General features: G+C 45.2%; 1 protein-coding gene across 1 annotated transcript in view; it reads left to right on the top strand.

The window, feature by feature from the left end:
- The window catches only part of LOC139832615 (uncharacterized), a 56,615-nt gene that overhangs the window by 17,383 nt on the left and 18,357 nt on the right, over nt 1-20,875 (top strand). The gene's annotated exons all lie outside the window — the stretch shown is intronic.

Raw genomic sequence — 20,875 nt, 5'->3', positions numbered from 1 at the left:
TTAAAAGTTTACTTTTGTTAAACTAATATTCTATTTGCTATTGTTTATTAGTTAGCATAATTAATCATGTATCAATGATGTTAATATATTGGTCATGTTCCTTATGTTATTTATTTAGAGTAGCAATCATTAAATAAGGCTCTATCTTTGTTGTTATTTAAAAAAATTGGATCTTTTTATTTTCAAGACATCTCCCTTAAAAGGATCTTCAAATTGACACACCTTAAATGTGGAAAAAATATCATGTGATTCATTAATGAATAATGACCCTTCAACGAGTTATAGTGTATATATATATGTGTGTACTATCCATATACATTATATAGTATCCTTTAAAATCTAGGTAGAGATTTCGAAAACGTACGGCCTAAATAAATATTATAATAGCCCTTTCAAGATAAGATATGTTCTACCAAATTGGCGAATCTTACCAATGAGTGCCAAATGCAGACTTTTCACTCCAATAGATCTATCAGTTGAGTTGATCTAAATTAACCACGGTTTATATTGTTTCTTTGTTAAAGTACTTGTGTGTCAGGTTTTCTACTTCATGTCCAGGTTTGTGGCCCATTTTTATTGGTATTAAGACCCCTTTTTGAAAAACTCTACAGTAGAGGTACACGTATGACCAAGGGAGAGAGGCGATCGTGGAGCGAGTCTAAAACCAATCTAACCCTCCATAGTTGGTCTCTAAAATAACCTACTGCAAAAAAACGATTTTCTCGCAAAATTTTATTTGATTGTGGTTTTGTGAAATTCTACACCTAATAACGTGGTTGTGCGATATTTGATCGAATTAATTAGATTATTGCATCATACATACCAAATTATTTATCGGAAAATATGTTTCTGAAGCTCCAACCCTCTAAATCACCTTTTGAATGCTCGGCATCATGACAATAAGAGCACCTCCAGCCGTCTCCCCGACTAGGCCCCCGGCATGCTTTTTTTTTCATCTGGACGGCGTTATTCAGCCCAGTCGCGCCCCCGGTTCCTCTTTTCTCCCTAAAAAGGCCCTTAATCCATCCGAAGAGCCCAAGCCATCCCCGGTCTCCCGGGGTGCGCTCGGGGACTCTAGACGAGAGAAAAGCGGGGACAGGCCCGCTCTATCGGCGAGAGAACACGCGAACCCACCACTTTCTCGTCCCAAATACCCCCTCCCCTCTCATTGCTCTGTCGCTGTCGGCACCACCCCTCGCTAATCCGCCGGCCGGTTGCCTGCACTCCGTTGTCCCTCCACCCAATAGCCTATATTTCGCCGTCCATCGTGACGTCTGCCTATATTCCGCCGTCGGGCAACTCCTCGCGTCACGCCTCGTCGACACTCCCAGCAGGTGTTCGTCCATTTGCCTGGCCGGACATGGACTTCGATGACGAGGAGGAGCAGATGTTCGTCGATCTTTTTGAAGAAGAGATGGCAGCCGCTGCCCAAGACGAGGAGCACATGTTGATCCTAGCTTGCATGTCCGGCTTGTACGCGGTGATGTGGGCATTACCCTTCGGGTAACCGATGTTGCTCTACCCTATGCGATCCAGCTGGAGGCCCATGAAGGTACTCGATGGCAAGATGGCCCACTAGGACGGTGCAACGGAAGGTTCCTTGAAGCACAAGACACGGAAGAAGCCGAACAAGGAAAGTTTAGAAAAAGATCTACTATAAACCTAGTCGTACTCGATTAGACCTCTCGAGACCTGGCCTCCTATATAAAGGCCAGGAGAGGGGCTATCGAGGGACACGATCAATCTTAGCGATCTTAGCCAACAGAAGTTGAGACCTAGGTTACCCTAGCACTTAGCTATCTCGACAAGATCTCAGCTGAACTATTCGGCACCCCATTGTAACCCATTATCATCATAATCAAGAACAGACAGGCAGGACGTAAGGATTTTACCTCATCGAGGGCCCCGAACCTGGGTAAATCGCTCTCCCCGCTTGTCTGTGAACCGATGTCTCGTGTCAGCTTGCAGGATTCCATCAACCCTAAGCCCCTATCGGAGGGCATTGCCGAGGAGCACCCAAGACGAGGAGCACATGTTGATCCTAGCTTGCCTGTCCGGCTTGTACGTGGAGAAGGCCATTGGACGCCGTGGTGGGTCGGCACCAGGTCGCCGGAAGTGCAAGTCGAGGCAGCAAATGGAGGGCTACTGCATGCTCTACGTTGACTACTTCGCCGACAGTTGATACGTCCATTTTGCATCACTATTTTATATCATAATTTACTGTTATTCATTGATATATTTCATATTTAGAGATGATACTTATGTTATTTCACCTATTTTGCATGTTTCATGATTATTGAAGAATCACTCACCGGAGTCAGGATTCCGCTGGAAAAAGCACCGTCAGAATGTAATATTTTTGAAGATCAACAACTGGCGGAAATTACACCGAAGGTCTTATTTCTCCAGAAGAAGGAGCCAGCCAAAAGGAGGGCCGAGGAGGGCCGCCATGGGCCCCCCATAGGCCGGCGCGGGCTCCACCCTGGCCGCGCCGCCTTGTGGGGAGGGGGCCCATAGCCCCCTCGGCCGCCTCTCTTTCGCGTACTTCATCTACCCGAAAACCTAAGGTACTGGGGATAATCGCGAGGAGACACATCCGCCTCTGCGGGGCGGAAAACACCAGAGAGAAAACAGCTCTCCGGCAGGCTGAAATCCGCCGGGGAAATTCCCTCCCGGAGGGGGAAATCGACGCCATCGTCACCGTCATCGAGCTGGACATCATTGGGATCATCATCACCATCATCTCCACCACCGTCACCGTCATCTCCACCGCTGCACCTCGTCACCGCTGTAACATCTAGGGTTGAATCTTGATTATTTCATAGGGGAAACTCTCCCGGTATTGATTACTCCTTGTTATTGATGCTATTGAGTGAAACCATTGAACCAAGGTTTATGTTCAGATTGTTATTCATCATCATATCACCTCTGATCATGTTCCATATGATGTCTCGTGAGTAGTTCGTTTAGTTCTTGAGGACATGGGTGAAGTCTAAATGTTAGTAGTGAACTATGTTGAGTAATATTTAATGGTTTGATATTTAAGTTGTGGTGTTATTCTTCTAGTGGTGTCATGTGAACATCGACTACATGATACTTCACCTTTATGGGCCTAGGGGAATGCATCTTGTACTCGTTTGCTAATTGTGGGGTTGCCGGAGTGACAGCAACCTAAACCCCCATTGGTATATCGATGCAGGAGGGATAGCAGGATCTCAGAGTTTAAGGCTGTGGTTAGATTTATCTTAATTACTTTCTTGTATTTGCGGATGCTTGCAAGGGGTATAATCACAAGTATGTATTAGTCCTAGGAAGGGTGATGCATTAGCATAGGTTCACCCACACAACACTTATCAAAACAATGAAGATTAATCAACTATATGAAGCGAAAGCACTAGGCTAAATTCCCGTGTGTCCTCAAGAACGTTTGGTCATCATAAGTAAACAAACAGGATTGTCCTTTGTGCTAAAAAAGATTGGGCCACTCGCTGCAACTATTACTCTCGCATTTTATTTACTTGTACTTTATTTATCTGCTATATCAAAACCCCCTGAATACTTGTCTGCGAGCATTTACAGTGAATCCTTTATCGAAACTGCTTGTCAACACCTTCTTCTCCTCGTTGGGTTCGACACTCTTATTTATCGAAAGTACTACGATACACCCCTATACTTGTGGGTCATCAAGACTATTTTCTGGCGCCGTTGCCGGGGAGTGAAGCGCTATTGGTAAGTGGAATTGGTAAGGGAAACTTTTACTGTACGTGTTGATTTTACTTCTGCCTGCTGCTATAATTCATTATGGAGAGGTCTTCTCTTGAATTCCTATTTGGAAAATCTACTACTACTTCAACGGTAGTGGATGAGGTGCCAGGTGAGAAAGAGGTTCCATACAAAATACCTATGAAAATTATTGAACGTGTTGTGGATAACCGCTATGAAGGGGATGGAACTGTCCATCCCGGAGATCATTTACTGTTTTTACATGAATTATGCGGGTTATTCAAGTGTGCAGGTATTTCTATGGATGAAGTTAGGAAGAAACTATTCTCTATATCGCTGTCTGGTAAAGCGGCGCATTGGTATAAATTGCTGAAGAATGGTGATTCTCTTGATTGGAAGGATATTGTGCCTCTATTTTATTCTAAATTCTATCCTCCAAGTGAAATTCACAAAGATCGGAACAGCATATATAATTTCTGGCCTCATGATGGAGAGAGTATTGCCCAAGCATGGGGGAGATTGAAGTCTTTAATGCTCAAATGCCCCATTCATGAGCTTCCTGGTAATATCATTATTGATAATTTCTATGCAAGACTTTCTTTTCAAGATAAAACCTTGCTGGATACTACTTGTTCTGGATCATTTACACGCAACAAAGAAGAGTTTAAATGGGACCTTCTTGATCGGATCCAAGAGAATACTGAAGGATGGGAGAACGACAAAGGTAGAGAGTCAGGTATAAATTATGATTATGAATGCGTTGAAACTTTTATGGATACTGATAAATTTCGTAATATGAGTGCTACTTATGGTCTTGACTCTCAAGTTGTTGCAAATTTTTATAAAGCTTTTGCCTCTCATTTTGAATTGCCTAGGAAGAATTTTGATAAGTATCATGAACCTTACAAAGATAAAACTGATTCACCTATAGATAAATGTGTTGAAATTAAAACTGTTGATCATATTCTTCCTGAAGATTATATTGAAAAAACTCATTTTCCTGCTAAAATGAAGGAGTATTGTGTTATAACTAGTGCGGTTAATAAAAGTGCAAAGAAACTGTTATCACCAGAATATGACCGAGCCAGAGGTAGGCCGCGATCAAGATGGGCTTGAAGAATATACATGGAAGGATTACGTGAATCGGCCTGTTATGCTGAGTTTGGGCTAGTTTGCCTTTGTATCTGTAACATATTAGGATACGTGTCGGTTAGTTAGAATTTTACCCGTGCACGGTTAAGTGCACGTCTAAGTTAGAAAGTCCCCTGGACTATAAATATGTATCTAGGGTTTATGGAATAAACAACAACCAACGTTCAAACCAACCAAATCAATCTCGGCGCATCGCCAACTCCTTCGTCTCGAGGGTTTCTACCGGTAAGCAACATGCTGCCTAGATCGCATCTTGCGATCTAGGCAGCACAAGCTCCACGTTGTTCATGCGTTGCTCGTACTGAAGCCTTTTTGATGGCGAGCAACGTAGTTATCATAGATGTGTTAGGGTTAGCATAGTTCTTCGTGTAACATGCTATCGTAGTGCAACCCTCGCATGTCTAGCCGCCCTTACATCTATCTTAGGTGTAGGGGCGGCACCCCGCTTGATCACTATTTAGTAGATCCGATCCGTTACGGTTGCTCCTTGTTCATCAAGGATTAGTTTAATATCTGCAATAGTTAGGCCTTACAAAGGGCTGGAGGATCCAGCGGCACGTAGGGTGTCGTTTGCTAGTCCTAGACAGGATGTTCCGGGGATCAACCTCGTGTTGGTTTTTAGGCCTTGTCTAGGATCGGCTTACGATCACCGTGCGTGGCCGCGAGGCCCAATCCTGAGTAGGATGATCCGATTATGCGGTGAAAACCCTAAATCGTCGTAGATCTCATTAGCTTTATCTTGATCAAGCAGGACCACCATATATTCGTGCACCCCGTACGAATCATGGGTGGATCGGCTCCTTGAGCCGATTCACAGGATAACCTGAGAGCCGATCGAGGCTCGTATTTAATGTTTACATGTATGCCATGCAGGAAACTAAGCGAGGCATCTCCATCACCTTCCTGGCCAGGTATAGGTCAGGTGGCACGCCCTTGCAATCAGCATCGGACGTGTGACCAGAAGGCTTTGCGGGCCGTCGCTCGGAGGGACCTCGGCCAGCCGCAGCCCTAGGTTGTTCCCGGCTCTACGGTGTTGCCCGTCGCTGCCCGCCGGTGGGTTTCGGACGTCAACACATTCTGGCACGCCCGGTGGGACAAGCTTCTACATCAACCACATCGCCATCTACATCTGAGATGGCGGACGGCACGCCAGTCACATACGAGGATCTGACCGACGAGCTCAAGAAGAAATATGACGAGATCAAAGTCATCCTCGAAGCCGACCTCATCGGCTCTTTCCACAGAACCCGTTCACATGGCATCAGGTGGAAGGGGTTCTCGCCCAATGGTGCACTAGATGGGATAGACCTCTCTGCCCCGTCGGAAGAACGCACCAGGTCCCTGCGGCAGGAGATCAACTACTTGGTGGCTCACTCGCTACACCGCCACTCTGAGAACCTGGTCAACACGTTGGAGCGTGTCGCTCTTCGCGTAATCCAGGAGATCATGAGGCACCAGTACTCGCCGTCAGGACCAGCTCTCGGGACGCATCAAGGAGAGTTGCCACTCCAGTCCCGTCCACCGCTGCCATATGCGTTGGCAGCACCAGAAGTGCCGGCTTCACCGGCATTCGTCGTCTACAAGATCGGTGGTGACCCTAGTGACTACCAGTCCTTGCCTGAGGCACCGAAGGAGATCCCTCACGGGTACACGTGCACGTATGTGCTAGATTGTGGTAACTGGGCACTCACAAACCAGGCCACAGCATCAGGGACTTCTGGGAAAACAGGAGGGACGTCAACAACAGAGCTTGAGAAGCAGACGTGGCTGACTAAATATGCCACCCCGACGAACCTCCAGAGCTCAGCTCCTGCAGTTGGCTCAGAGCTGGAAAAGCAAACATGGCTGGCTAAATACGCCACCCCGGCGAATCTTCAGAGTTCAACTCCTGCAGCCAGCACAGCGGATCAGATCAGCAACATACTGAGAGACCAGTTCGGCATGGTGCCGAAACGGAGGGCAATCGGCTATTCCAAGCCGTACCCCGACGACTACGAGATGATCCCGCTACCACCTAAATATCGGCTCCCTGACTTCTCCAAATTCAGTGGATCAGATGGTTCCAGCTCCATCGAGCACGTGGGCCGATATTTGGCACAACTAGGACCGGCCTCAGTGTCGGATCAACTACGCGTGAGGCTCTTCTCACAGTCCCTCACGGGATCGGCTTTCGGATGGTACACCTCGTTGCCACCAGACTCCATCCGGACTTGGAAGCAGTTGGAAGAGCAGTTCCATACGCAGTACCATTCAGAGGCTTCCGAGTCCGGCATTGCCGATCTAGCACAACTACGTCAGAAGCATGGAGAAACTGTGACAGAATACATCCAGCGCTTCAGGAATCTTAGGAACCGATGTTATTCAGTTCGTATAACTGAAAAGGAAGCAGTCGAGTTGGCAGTAGCGGGCCTCGCAACACCGCTCAAGGACATGGCCTCCCAAGCAGACTATCCCTCACTGGCGCACATGGTTCAGAAACTTTCAGCATATGAACAGCGCCACCCGGACCTGTACCAGGACAAATTCAAGCGTGCAGTAGTCCTGGTCGATGCAGTGGAAGACGAAGTTTCTGCGGGAGATCAAGAGGTAGCAGTGGCTGAATGGACTCGGGGAGGAACCCCCGTGTCCTGCAAATGGGTAAAGCCACCAGGCCCGCCCCGGGGGTTTGATTTTGACGTGACCAAAACTGAGCAAATCTTCGACCTCCTGCTCAAGGAGAAGCAGTTGACGATTCCTGAAGGTCTCAAATTCCCCACGGCGCAAGAGCTGAACGGAAAGCCATACTGCAAATGGCATAACTCGCTCTCCCATGCCACCAACGACTGCAGGGTATGGCGTCAGTGTTGGAGATATGCCCAAGAGGCAATAATAAAATGGTTATTATAATATATCTTTGTGTTTATGATAATGTTTACATACCATGCTATAATTGTATTAACCGAAACATTGATACATGTGTGATATGTAGACAACAAAGAAGTCTCTAGTATGCCTCTTAAACTAGCTTGTTGATTAATGGATGATTAGTTTCATAATCATGAATATTGGATGTTATTAATAACAATGTTATATCATTATATGAATGATGTAATGGACACACCCAATTAAGCGTAGCATAAGATCTCGTCATTAAGTTATTTGCTATAAGCTTTCAATACATAGTTACCTAGTCCTTATGACCATGAGATCATGTAAATCACTTATACCGGAAAGGTACTTTGATTACACCAAACGCCACTGCGTAAATGGGTGGTTATAAAGGTGGGATTAAGTATCCGGAAAGTATGAGTTGAGGCATATGGATCAACAGTGGGATTTGTCCATCCCGATGACGGATAGATATACTCTGGGCCCTCTCGGTGGAATGTCGTCTAATGTCTTGCAAGCATATGAATAAGTTCATAAGAGACCACATACCACGGTACGAGTAAATAGTACTTGTCAGGAGACGAGGTTGAACAAGGTATAGAGTGATACCGATGATCAAACCTCGGACAAGTAAAATATCGCGTGACAAAGGGAATTGGTATCGTATGTGAATGGTTCATTCGATCACTAAAGTCATCGTTGAATATGTGGGAGCTATTATGGATCTCTAGATCCCGCTAGTGGTTATTGGTCGGAGTGAGTACTCAACCATGTCCGCATAGTTCACGAACCGTAGGGTGACACACTTAAAGTTGGATGTTGAAATGGTAGAACTTGAATATGGAATGGAGTTCGAATATTTGTTCGGAGTCCCGGATGAGATCCCGGACATCACGAGGAGTTCCGGAATGGTCCGGAGAATAAGATTCATATATAGGATGTCATTTTATGTGAATTAAAATGATGCGGAAGGTTCTATGGAAGGTTCTAGAAGGTTCTAGAAAAGTCCAGAAGAAACCACCAAGGAAGGTGGAGTCCACGTGGGACTCCACCTCCATGGCTGGCCAACCCTAGTGGGGGTGGAGTCCCAAGTGGACTCCCCCTTAGGGGGCCGGCCACCCCCCCCATATGGGAGGTGGAACTCCCACCTCTAGTGGGAGTCCTAGCTTGGGTAGGTTTCCCCACCATATGGAAGGTTTTTGGTTCGGGTCTTATTCGAAGACTTGGAGACCAACACTTGGGGTTCCACCTATATAATGAGGGGCCAAGGGGAGGGGGCCGGCCACCCAAGAACCACAAGGTGGCCGCACCCCTATAGTGGCCGGCGCCCCCTCTCCCCAAACCCTAGCGGCCTCTCTCCTCCACCTCGTCCCGCACGCTTAGCGAAGCTCCGCCGGACTTCTCCACCACCACCGACACCACGCCGTCGTGCTGTCGGATTCAAGAGGAGCTACTACTTCCGCTGCCCGCTGGAACGGGGAGGTGGACGTCGTCTTCATCAACAACCGAACGTGTGACCGAGTACGGAGGTGCTGCCCGTTCGTGGCGCTGGAACCGATCGTGATCAAGATCTTCTACGCGCTTTTGCAAGCGGCAAGTGAACGTCTACCGCAGCAACAAGAGCCTCATCTTGTAGGCTTTGGAATCTCTTCAAGGGTGAGACTCGATACCCCCTCGTTGCTACCATCTTCTAGATTGCATCTTGGCTTGGATTGCGTGTTCGCGGTAGGAAATTTTTTGTTTTCTATGCAACGTTATCCTACAGTGGTATCAGAGCCGTGTCTATGCATAGATGGTTGCACGAGTAGAACACAATGGTTTTGTGGGCGTTGATGCTCTTGTTATCTTTAGTTTGAGTACTTTGCATCTTTGTGGCATAGTGGGATGAAGCGGCTCGGGCTAACTTTACATGACCGCGTTCATGAGATTTGCTCCACGCTCGACATGCAACTTGTATTGCATAAGTGGCTTTGCGGGTGTCTGTCTCTCCCACTATAGTGAAGATTCAATTTACTTTTCTATTGACAACACTAGTATCACCGTTGTGGTTCATGTTCGTAGGTAGATTAGATCTCTCTCGAAAACCCTAAACCACGTAAAATATGCAAACCAAATTAGAGACGTCTAACTTGTTTTTGCAGGGTTTGGTGATGTGATATGGCCATAATGTGATGATGAATATGTATGAGATGATCATTATTGTATTGTGGCAACCGGCAGGAGCCTTATGGTTGTCTTTAAATTTCATGTTGAGTAGTATTTCAAAGTAGTTGTAATAGTTGCTACATGAGGTGAACAACCATGAAGACGGCGCCATGGACCTTGACGCTACGCTGACGATGATGGAGATCATGCCCATTGATGATGGAGATCATGTCCGTGCTTTGGAGATGAAGATCGAAGGCGCAAAGACTAAAGGGCCATATCATATCACATATGAATTGCATGTGATGTTAATCCTTTATGCATCTTATTTTGCTTAGATCGCGACGGTAGCATTATAAGATGATCCCTTACATTAATATCAAGATAATAAAGTGTTCTCCCCTCGTATGCACCGTTGCCAAAGTTCGTCGTTTCAAAGCATCTCGTGATGATCGGATGTGATAGATTCAACGTTCATATACAACGGGTGTAAGCCATGTTGCACACGCGGAATACTTGGGTTTGCTTGACGAGCCTAGCATGTACAGACATGGCCTCGGGACAATGGAAACCGAAAGGTTGAACACGAGTCATATGGATGATATGATCAACATGTCGATGTTCACCATTGAAGCTACATCATCTCACGTGATGATCGGTTTTGGTGTAGTGGATTTGGATCGTGTACCACTTAATAACTATGAGGGATGTTGTATTAAGTGGGAGTTCATTAGTAATTAGATTAGAACATGAACAAATTATCATAAACATAGTCTGAGTAGTATTTTGAATTAATTTTTGTAGTATTGGCATCCGTTTTTCTACTATGCGCTAGTCTTGTTATTGAGATAGAAATACTGTTAAAATCTGACAAGAAATTTTACGGATTGGTACCGTATTGTTCAAGAATTAATTAAGTCCTATTGCAAACTTTTAGTAAACCTCACATTGTTGATTCAAAGAGCTATGGTTTCAATTAGTACCTAAAGTTATCTTGTCTCCGTGAAACTTGAAGTTCAAATCTGTTTGAAAAGTAAGGAGCTGAAAATTTAGTTTTCAGAAATAATCAAGGTATGAGATATATGTGATATCTAAGACCTTATTGCAAGATGATAGAATATAAATTTGGTGAGACTACATAAACTCATAAGTTTTATGGGAATGTATGAAGGTTGAAGACGCCAGGCGTCACAATCCTCCAACTATTGGGGCACTAACGATATTCGCATATCCATGAAGTTATCATCCTTAGTATGCACCGTTGCTAAGACTCGTCGTTTCGAAGCATCACGTGATGATCGGGTGTGATAGATTCTACGTGTGCATACAACGGGTGCAAGCCAGATTTGCACATGCGAATACCAAGGTTAAAACTTTACGAGCCTAACATGTACAGACATGGTCTCGGAAAGTCGTCATGATATAATGGATAAAATTATGAGTGAAATTGTTCATCATATTACAAAGTTACTAATAGTGAAATCTAGAATACTTGTCATATGATGATCAACTTCAAAATAAGAACCTCAAGGTTATTGGTATTAGACCAACAAACCTAGAAATTTTTAATGTTGAAGTGTTTTTCTGAATAATGAGGAAAGCTAAAAGAGAAACTGCAAAAGATTTTTTGGCAGAAAGAAAGAAAAGACTAGAAAGTCTAGCTCAGGTGTATATAAATGATATACATGTTATGGTTGTATTCCAAGTTAGGTCACACTATGAAATTCTTGGGTATTAGTACCATATTGGTTGGTATGAAGTGTCATACAAAACAACGCAATACAAGAATACAATGGCCTGAGTGACTGACAAGGAATATGATAGGAATGCACGTCTGGAACAAAATAAAGTGTTATTGTGTTCGTCGTTGGCATTCTATCTAGCCCTTAGAATTTATAATAAAGAACTTAATAATTGTTATTTTGCTCCGGTCAAATGAAAACAATGAGTTGTTCAAATTATGACATTACTCCATGTACGATGGATAAGTTATTATAAATCTTAATGGTGAAACACACATACATAAAACTGACGCTAAAATGCCATAAGGCAAATGATTTGAATTCCACTTATTTGTGGAACCGCCATTTAGGTCATGTTAGAAAGGAACGCATGAAGGAACTCCATGCAAATGGATTTTGGAGTCATTCGATTTTTGAATTGTTTGGCGCTTGCAAATCTTTTCTAAAGAGAATGACTGAAATACCGTTCATAGGCCAAAAGTTGAATGGGCAACTAACTTAGTGGAAAAATACATGATGATGTATGTGGTTCACTGGGCATAGTTGTGTGCGGGAGATTCTTGTACTTCATGAAAACTTTCAACAATGAATTGAGTATATATATGTGGATATATTCAATAAGAAAGAAGTTTGAAACATTTGAATGGATTCAAATAAATTTCAGCATGAAGTGGAAATCATCGTAATAGAAAAGTCAAATATCTATGATTGGGTCATGGTGGAAATATTTGAATTACGAGTTTTAGCGAACATCTAAGAGAGTTATGAAATTGTTCTACAACTCACATTTCTTGGAGTATCATAATGATGATATAGTATCCGAGATATGTATCCAAACCTTGTTGGATCAATGATGAGATAAAATATTGATGCCATTATATTTTTGTGGATTATGCTTTAGTGACTACCGCTTTTACACTGAATAGAGCATCATCATGATCCGATGAAATGACATCATACAAGTTATGACATGGGTATAAACCCTAATAGTCTTTTCTTTAAATTTTGGTCTAAGAGTTTACAACCAAAATCGGATGAATGTCTTTGTTGGTTATCCCAGAGATTTAATTGGGAATTCTTCCCACAAGACAAAGACAAAAGTGTTTGTCAATGTTTCTTATTTCGAGAAATTGTTTCTAGTGAAGTATTTGAGTGGGAGGACAATATAATTTGATAAGGTTTATGAACCTGAGCATAATGATCAGAGTAGCGCAGCATCGGAATTGGTTTCGGAAGCGGCCACAACGATCATGGCTCCCATGTCTACAAAATGTTATAGTCATGGAGATCGAAGTACATATTGAACCTTGTAGGTATGGTTTACTTTGTGATCAAATAAATGATTTGTGGACAAAGGATTGATTTTGAACAATGATAAACCAACTACAAACAAGGAAGTTATGATGGGCCCTGACTCCGTTAAAATGGCCATGCGCCATGAAATCCATAATAGATGAATACTTTTTGAAAGTAAATGGATCTATAGACTTGGATGAAATATCTTTGAAGAAGCTCGACTTGTCGAAAAATTGTTTGCGACAAAGTTCAAAGAGTTGACTACGATAAGATTAGATCTTCCGTAGCAATGCTTATAGTCTATGTGGATTATTCTAGTAATCACTACATATTTCTTTACGAGATATGCTAGTAGGATGGCAAAATACATTACTTATCAGAAGTATGTATTAAAGGTGTATACAAGATACAACCAAGAGTTTTGCTGGTTCGCGGAATACTAGATAGGTATACGAACTTCAATTGGATGAAGTAAGTATCGCGGAGTTGGAATCTTCACCAGATGAAATAATCAAAGAGTTTTTGATTTCATCAAGAGATGATGAAGAGGCTTGCATTTGCAAGAAATTAAGTGGAAGCGCTAAGACATATTTATAATACTTTATGTAGGTGACATATAGTTGGTTATAAATGATGTAATTATATACTTGATTAAAAGGTTTCATTGAGAAATTAATTTCAATGAAAGGATATGGACTGAAACAAATTTAGTGTCAATATCTATGAAGATAGATTGAAACACAAAATAAGTTTAAGTCAAAGTACATAGAATGGATATTGAAATAGTTCAATATAGGAATATTAAGAAGATGTTCTTGTCATGTGAAGTTTTAACAAGACTTGAGTGTATCTGACACTCAATGAGTAAAAACACATGAGTGATTATAGATCACGAATAATATGTACACAATCAGATATCCTATGCTCTAAGAGTGTTATGAGCATGATTCATGTGATGATCACTGAAAAACAGTAAGAATATTCTTGAGTACTTAAGAAGAACCAAGTATATATATATAGTTTTGTATGGGAAATGACAAACAAATCACTGTAAGATGTTGCACCGATATTTGTCTTGTCACATATGAAAATAAAATTTCAATCTCAAATTAGACTAAGTGTTGTTTAAAAGGTAGCACGATGAGCTAGAAGTTGTCTATGCTAGATTTAGAAGAGTTCTAAATATTGTGACGGATTCTACAAACGAAGGCAGAGTATGTCATTGTTTTGACAATGACTGAGGATGTTAAGTCAAGAAGTTCTTTGAGAACTTGGTGTAGTTCCGACAGAATCAGAACTTTGAAGCTATATTGTGTATGACAATATTAGTGACATATTTCAGACCGCGGAATTAAGTTTTCACCAGAAGACCAAACATATTTAATGCCAACTCATTTGGAAAATGAGTGATGCGTTAAGACGCAAATGAATTGCAAAATACATACGTTTCTGAGCGGGTCAGATCCGTTGACTAAAACCTCTCCCGTAAGCAAAACATGATAAAGCACCGGAAGGCCAAGGTGTTATATCTTTAAAAATGTAAACTAGATTATTGACTCTAGTGCAAGTGGGAGACTGTTGGAGATATGCCCAAGAGGCAATAATAAAATGGTTATTATAATATATCTTTGTGTTTATGATAATGTTTACATACCATGCTATAATTGTATTAACCGAAACATTGATACATGTGTGATATGTAGACAACAAAGAAGTCTCTAGTATGCCTCTTAAACTAGCTTGTTGATTAATGGATGATTAGTTTCATAATCATGAACATTGGATGTTATTAATAACAAGGTTATATCATTATATGAATGATGTAATGGACACACCCAATTAAGCGTAGCATAAGATCTCGTCATTAAGTTATTTGCTATAAGCTTTCAATACATAGTTACCTAGTCCTTATGACCATGAGATCATGTAAATCACTTATACCGGAAAGGTACTTTGATTACACCAAACGCCACTGCGTAAATGGGTGGTTATAAAGGTGGGATTAAGTATCCGGAAAGTATGAGTTGAGGCATATGGATCAACAGTGGGATTTGTCCATCCCGATGACGGATAGATATACTCTGGGCCATCTCGGTGGAATGTCGTCTAATGTCTTGCAAGCATATGAATAAGTTCATAAGAGACCACATACCACGGTACGAGTAAAGAGTACTTGTCAGGAGACGAGGTTGAACAAGGTATAGAGTGATACCGATGATCAAACCTCGGACAAGTAAAATATCGCGTGACAAAGGGAATTGGTATCGTATGTGAATGGTTCATTCGATCACTAAAGTCATCGTTGAATATGTGGGAGCCATTATGGATCTCCAGATCCCGCTAGTGGTTATTGGTCGGAGTGAGTACTCAACCATGTCCGCATAGTTCACGAACCGTAGGGTGACACACTTAAAGTTGGATGTTGAAATGGTAGAACTTGAATATGGAATGGAGTTCGAATATTTGTTCGGAGTCCCGGATGAGATCCCGGACATCACGAGGAGTTCCGGAATGGTCCGGAGAATAAGATTCATATATAGGATGTCATTTTATGTGAATTAAAATGATGCGGAAGGTTCTATGGAAGGTTCTAGAAGGTTCTAGAAAAGTCCGGAAGAAACCACCAAGGAAGGTGGAGTCCACGTGGGACTCCACCTCCATGGCTGGCCAACCCTAGTGGGGGTGGAGTCCCAAGTGGACTCCCCCTTAGGGGGCCGGCCACCCCCCCCCCCATATGGGAGGTGGAACTCCCACCTCTAGTGGGAGTCCTAGCTTGGGTAGGTTTCCCCACCATATGGAAGGTTTTTGGTTCGGGTCTTATTCGAAGACTTGGAGACCAACACTTGGGGTTCCACCTATATAATGAGGGGCCAAGGGGAGGGGGCCGGCCACCCAAGAACCACAAGGTGGCCACACCCCTATAGTGGCCGGCGCCCCCTCTCCCCAAACCCTAGCGGCCTCTCTCCTCCACCTCGTCCCGCACGCTTAGCGAAGCTCCGCCGGACTTCTCCACCACCACCGACACCACGCCGTCGTGCTGTCGGATTCAAGAGGAGCTACTACTTCCGCTGCCCGCTGGAACGGGGAGGTGGACGTCGTCTTCATCAACAACCGAACGTGTGACCGAGTACGGAGGTGCTGCCCGTTCGTGGCGCTGGAACCGATCGTGATCAAGATCTTCTACGCGCTTTTGCAAGCGGCAAGTGAACGTCTACCGCAGCAACAAGAGCCTCATCTTGTAGGCTTTGGAATCTCTTCAAGGGTGAGACTCGATACCCCCTCGTTGCTACCATCTTCTAGATTGCATCTTGGCTTGGATTGCGTGTTCGCGGTAGGAAATTTTTTGTTTTCTATGCAACGTTTTCATACAGTCAGCACATCCAAGCGGCGATAGAAAAAGGGCGTCTGATTTTCAACCAGTACGCCATGAAGGTCGACACCCAGCCCTTCCCCGCCGTTAACATGGTAGAATGCACTTACCCTGAAGGTTGCCAGCCAGGATCCTCGTTTAGCATCAACATGGTAGGACCTGGGCACCACTCTGGCAAAGATGGGGACGAGGGCAGCTGCTCTCACAGCAAGGACACAGAGGAGGCCGCTCCACGCGATCGGCTCCATTATGATGGCAAGCGCTACGTCACAGAGGGAGAAGTGAAGAACATAAGATATCAGCGACCCCTCTCTGATCACCTCCTCAACAAGTATGTAAGTCAGTATGACCAACGCCGACGGTCTAGCCATGATGATGAAAGAGATCGTCTGGCTAGAGAAGCCAGAAGACATCGTCGGCATGATCGCGATGAGGAAGAGCACGAGCGTCGTGCCAAAGGAGAATCAAGGGAGCAAGATGACAACGACAGGCATTGGGACTGCCCCTTCCTCAGACACTGCTGGGATTCAGGAATGAGCCGATTGCCCACAATCGGCAATTGCCCAGAATGCAACCAGAAGAAGAAGGAGGCAGCCAACGTATCTGTGTTCAGGCGCTTAGGGCCTCTCCCACCACAAAGCAAACGCGCTGAGTCCCCTCGGTGGGCGGATCTCGAGGATTCAGAAGACGAGGGACAAGAAGAAGAAGACAGGTACCACCGGCCAAGGTGGTGCCCTGATGGACTCAGTCGTTCCCAAAAGCGCAGGGTTCAGCGATTGCGCGGCCTGGAGGAAGCCGAAAGGGTATACTTGCATACGCTAAGGAAGGCACGACCTGATCTGGCTGTGAAAGTTCAGCGAACCCTGGACGAAGAGGGTCGTCCACGGAAAATGGAGTGGCGTCCCAAGCAAAGGAAAGCTGATGATGAGACATCGGCTGGTACAAACATGGTGTTCATCCTCCCTTCGGAGTTCAGTGCTCCAGGATTAGACGAGGCACCTGTGGCACAACTTGACTGCGGCCCACGGCCGGTTATCTTTGAGAAGCCACGAGAAAGAAGCTACAGACATCTGAGGGCCCTGTACTTGCGAGGTTATATCGATGGGAGGCCTGTAAATAAGATGCTGGTAGACACCGGAGCGGCAGTCAACATCATGCCGTACTCTATGCTACGTCGGCTGGGACGCTCTAGCTCAGATCTAATCAAGACCAACGTGACATTGAGCGATTTCAATGGCCAAGCGTCGGACGCACAAGGTGTTCTGAACGTGGATCTGACCGTAGGAAGGAAAACTATCCCTACAACGTTCTTCATCGTCGATAGCACGAGCACTTATGCTGTTCTGCTAGGAAGAGATTGGATCCACGCCAACTGTTGCATTCCCTCCACGATGCACCAATGCATAATTCAGTGGGATGGAGATGAGGTAGAGGTCGTCCAGGCCGATGACTCAGCCGAAATTTCAACGGCTGGCATGAACGCATGGGAAGCAGCAGGCCAAGAACCCCTCTCAGGGATCAATTTGGACGACTGCGAGCGCATCGACGTGACGAAGGGAAGGGTTAAGCTGGTTTTATCCTCCAGCCTGACCGAGTAGCAAGAACAAACCAATGAGCAAACGGGGCGAGGCTGATCTTTGTGATCGGCCCCAGAAATCTATGAAGGGGCATTACAGAACCTTCAGTCAACGCTCCAACCAACATGGAGGCCGATTCCAGTAATCGGCCAAAATTATCTTCACCACATGTTCTGCTTGTGTTCAGCATCGATCTACTGGGCAGCGGTCACGTCGACGGATGAAAGTCAACACGAATCCTCGCGGAGCCGACGTGCAAGTGCAGTGCCCTGGCTAACCACAAAAGCCGATATCTGCAGTCATCTGGCAGATTCGGCTCGGGGGGCATATAGTCAGATGAATATGTGCAGACAAACATGTGTAAACATGTGTGCAGTGAAACACTGGTTACACATGTGTGCAGTGAAACACTGGGAGCCGATTGGGAAAAATCGGCCCAATGCCCAGTAAAAAATTTTTTACAGCCGATGCAAGGGCATCGACTTTAGAATTAAGAAGCGAAGCAGAAGCGAAGCCGATGCGCAGCCATCGACTCTAGTACAATTATACGAGGTTTACCGGATCTCCACCAAGTCCAGTTCAGCTGTCGAGGATTTCCAACCTTCGATACTAGTTCAGCCGTGTTGACAGAAGGGATATATCGGCTTTCTAAAGGAAAAAGGTGATCGGCTTTGGCGCATTCTCTCTGACATTCTCGCCTCGAGTAAGGCTCGGGGGGCAGCAGGCCTGGTAGACGCTCTATTCATGAGCCGATTGGGGTACCATCGGCTGATCTTTCGTCGCAACCTTCTTCACAGATGATGAGTGTTAAAAAAGACCATCAGGTTTGGTTGGAGGAATTCAAAGACTTCCATGAAGATGCTACATTATCCACCAGATTTCAAGATCATCAGGTGAAGAATGGAAGGGTGAATTTTTTAAGGACTGATGCATTGCTATCGGCTCATTACGCATTGGCAAAGGGGACAAATCGGCAAGGTCAGTAGAAGAGGAAATCGGCTAAATTAAGCTCAGAGGAAATCGGCAAAATCAAATTGGGGAAAGTTCTACATTGATAAGCGAGATTTCTTACATAAAGAGCTGATTGCTCTCAAAAGGAAGTACTAGGGGATGCATTGCCCCATCTACTGCTACTGGCCCTATACTAGAGGTCCTATCTACGGGCCGTCGCTGCCCTCGTCGTCGCCGTCATCGCCGCTGTAGGCGCTGCTCCCGGCGGGCTCGTCGTCGCTCCAATGGCCGCCGACTGGGCCCTCATTGTCCTCGTCCTCTTCGTCAGCGTCGTCGTCGTCGCTGTCGAAGTCGCTAAAGTTGCCTGGCCAGGGGCAGAACCGCTTGGCCGGCGGCTCATCGGAGGGGGTGTCGCCCTCTTCCTCCTCCTCTTCCTCCTCCTCCTCGGGGGAGGAGAAGTCACAGGAGAAGCGATCGTCGTCGCTCTCCTCCTCTGTTTCCCCGTCGGCAAGGAAGCAGAGGCAGCTCTTCCCGTCGGTCAGGGACTGGTCGTCCTCCGACCAGATGGAGAAGTCATGGCTAGACTCCTCCCCGGCCTCAATGGCGCGGCGGGTGTTGGCTGCGTGGACCTCCGTCGGGTTCGGTTCTGGCGTCGGCTCGCGAGAGGAAGAGGACTGGTTGGAAAGATCTGATGAGGCAGAGGAGGGAGAAGACATGGTGGCGTAGGAGGGCTTTTGGAGTGCTAATGCGAAGAAGATGCGGAAATAAACTGTGCGGAGCGGTTAAATAAAAGGGGATATAGTGGAAATTCAATGCCACAGCAGTTTCCGAGGAAGTGGTGCCTAAAAGAAAAAGAAAAACTGCCAGGTCACGCGGAGAAGTTGAGAAGGCAAGGCATCATGATGACGGATACTGCAACGGTTCTGCCACGACGTGACCCGACGAAGGAAAAGTAGAGTGATTTTGGAATTATCAATTCCAAAACCAGGGGGGCATGTGTTATCACCAGAATATGACCGAGCCAGAGGTAGGCCGCGATCAAGATGGGCTTGAAGAATATACATGGAAGGATTACGTGAATCGGCCTGTTATGCTGAGTTTGGGCTAGTTTGCCTTTGTATATGTAACATATTAGGATACGTGTCGGTTAGTTAGAATTTTACCCGTGCACGGTTAAGTGCACGTCTAAGTTAGAAAGTCCCCTGGACTATAAATATGTATCTAGGGTTTATGGAATAAACAACAACCAACGTTCAAACCAACCAAATCAATCTCGGCGCATCGCCAACTCCTTCGTCTCGAGGGTTTCTACCGGTAAGCAACATGCTGCCTAGATCGCATCTTGCGATCTAGGCAGCACAAGCTCCACGTTGTTCATGCGTTGCTCGTACTGAAGCCTTTTTGATGGCGAGCAACGTAGTTATCATAGATGTGTTAGGGTTAGCATAGTTCTTCGTGTAACATGCTATCGTAGTGCAACCCTCGCATGTCTAGCCGCCCTTACACCTATCTTAGGTGTAGGGGCGGCACCCCGCTTGATCACTATTTAGTAGATCCGATCCGTTACGGTTGCTCCTTGTTCATCAAGGATTAGTTTAATATCTGCAATAGTTAGGCCTTACAAAGGGCTGGAGGATCCAGCGGCACGTAGGGTGTCGTTTGCTAGTCCTAGACAGGATGTTCCGGGGATCAACCTCGTGTTGGTTTTTAGGCCTTGTCTAGGATCGGCTTACGATCACCGTGCGTGGCTGCGAGGCCCAATCCTGAGTAGGATGATCCGATTATGCGGTGAAAACCCTAAATAGTCGTAGATCTCATTAGCTTTATCTTGATCAAGCAGGACCACCATATATTCATGCACCCCGTACGAATCATGGGTGGATCGGCTCCTTGAGCCGATTCACAGGATAACCTGAGAGCCGATCGAGGCTCGTATTTAATGTTTACATGTATGCCATGCAGGAAACTAAGCGAGGCATCTCCATCACCTTCCTGGCCAGGTATAGGTCAGGTGGCACGCCCTTGCAATCAGCATCGGACGTGTGACCAGA

Source organism: Lolium perenne, chromosome 6 (assembly GCF_019359855.2).
Source record: "Lolium perenne isolate Kyuss_39 chromosome 6, Kyuss_2.0, whole genome shotgun sequence".
NCBI classification, from domain to species: domain Eukaryota; kingdom Viridiplantae; phylum Streptophyta; class Magnoliopsida; order Poales; family Poaceae; genus Lolium; species Lolium perenne.
The sequence above is the reverse complement of the archived record's forward strand: the minus strand, read 5'-3'. Positions and strand labels throughout refer to the sequence as shown.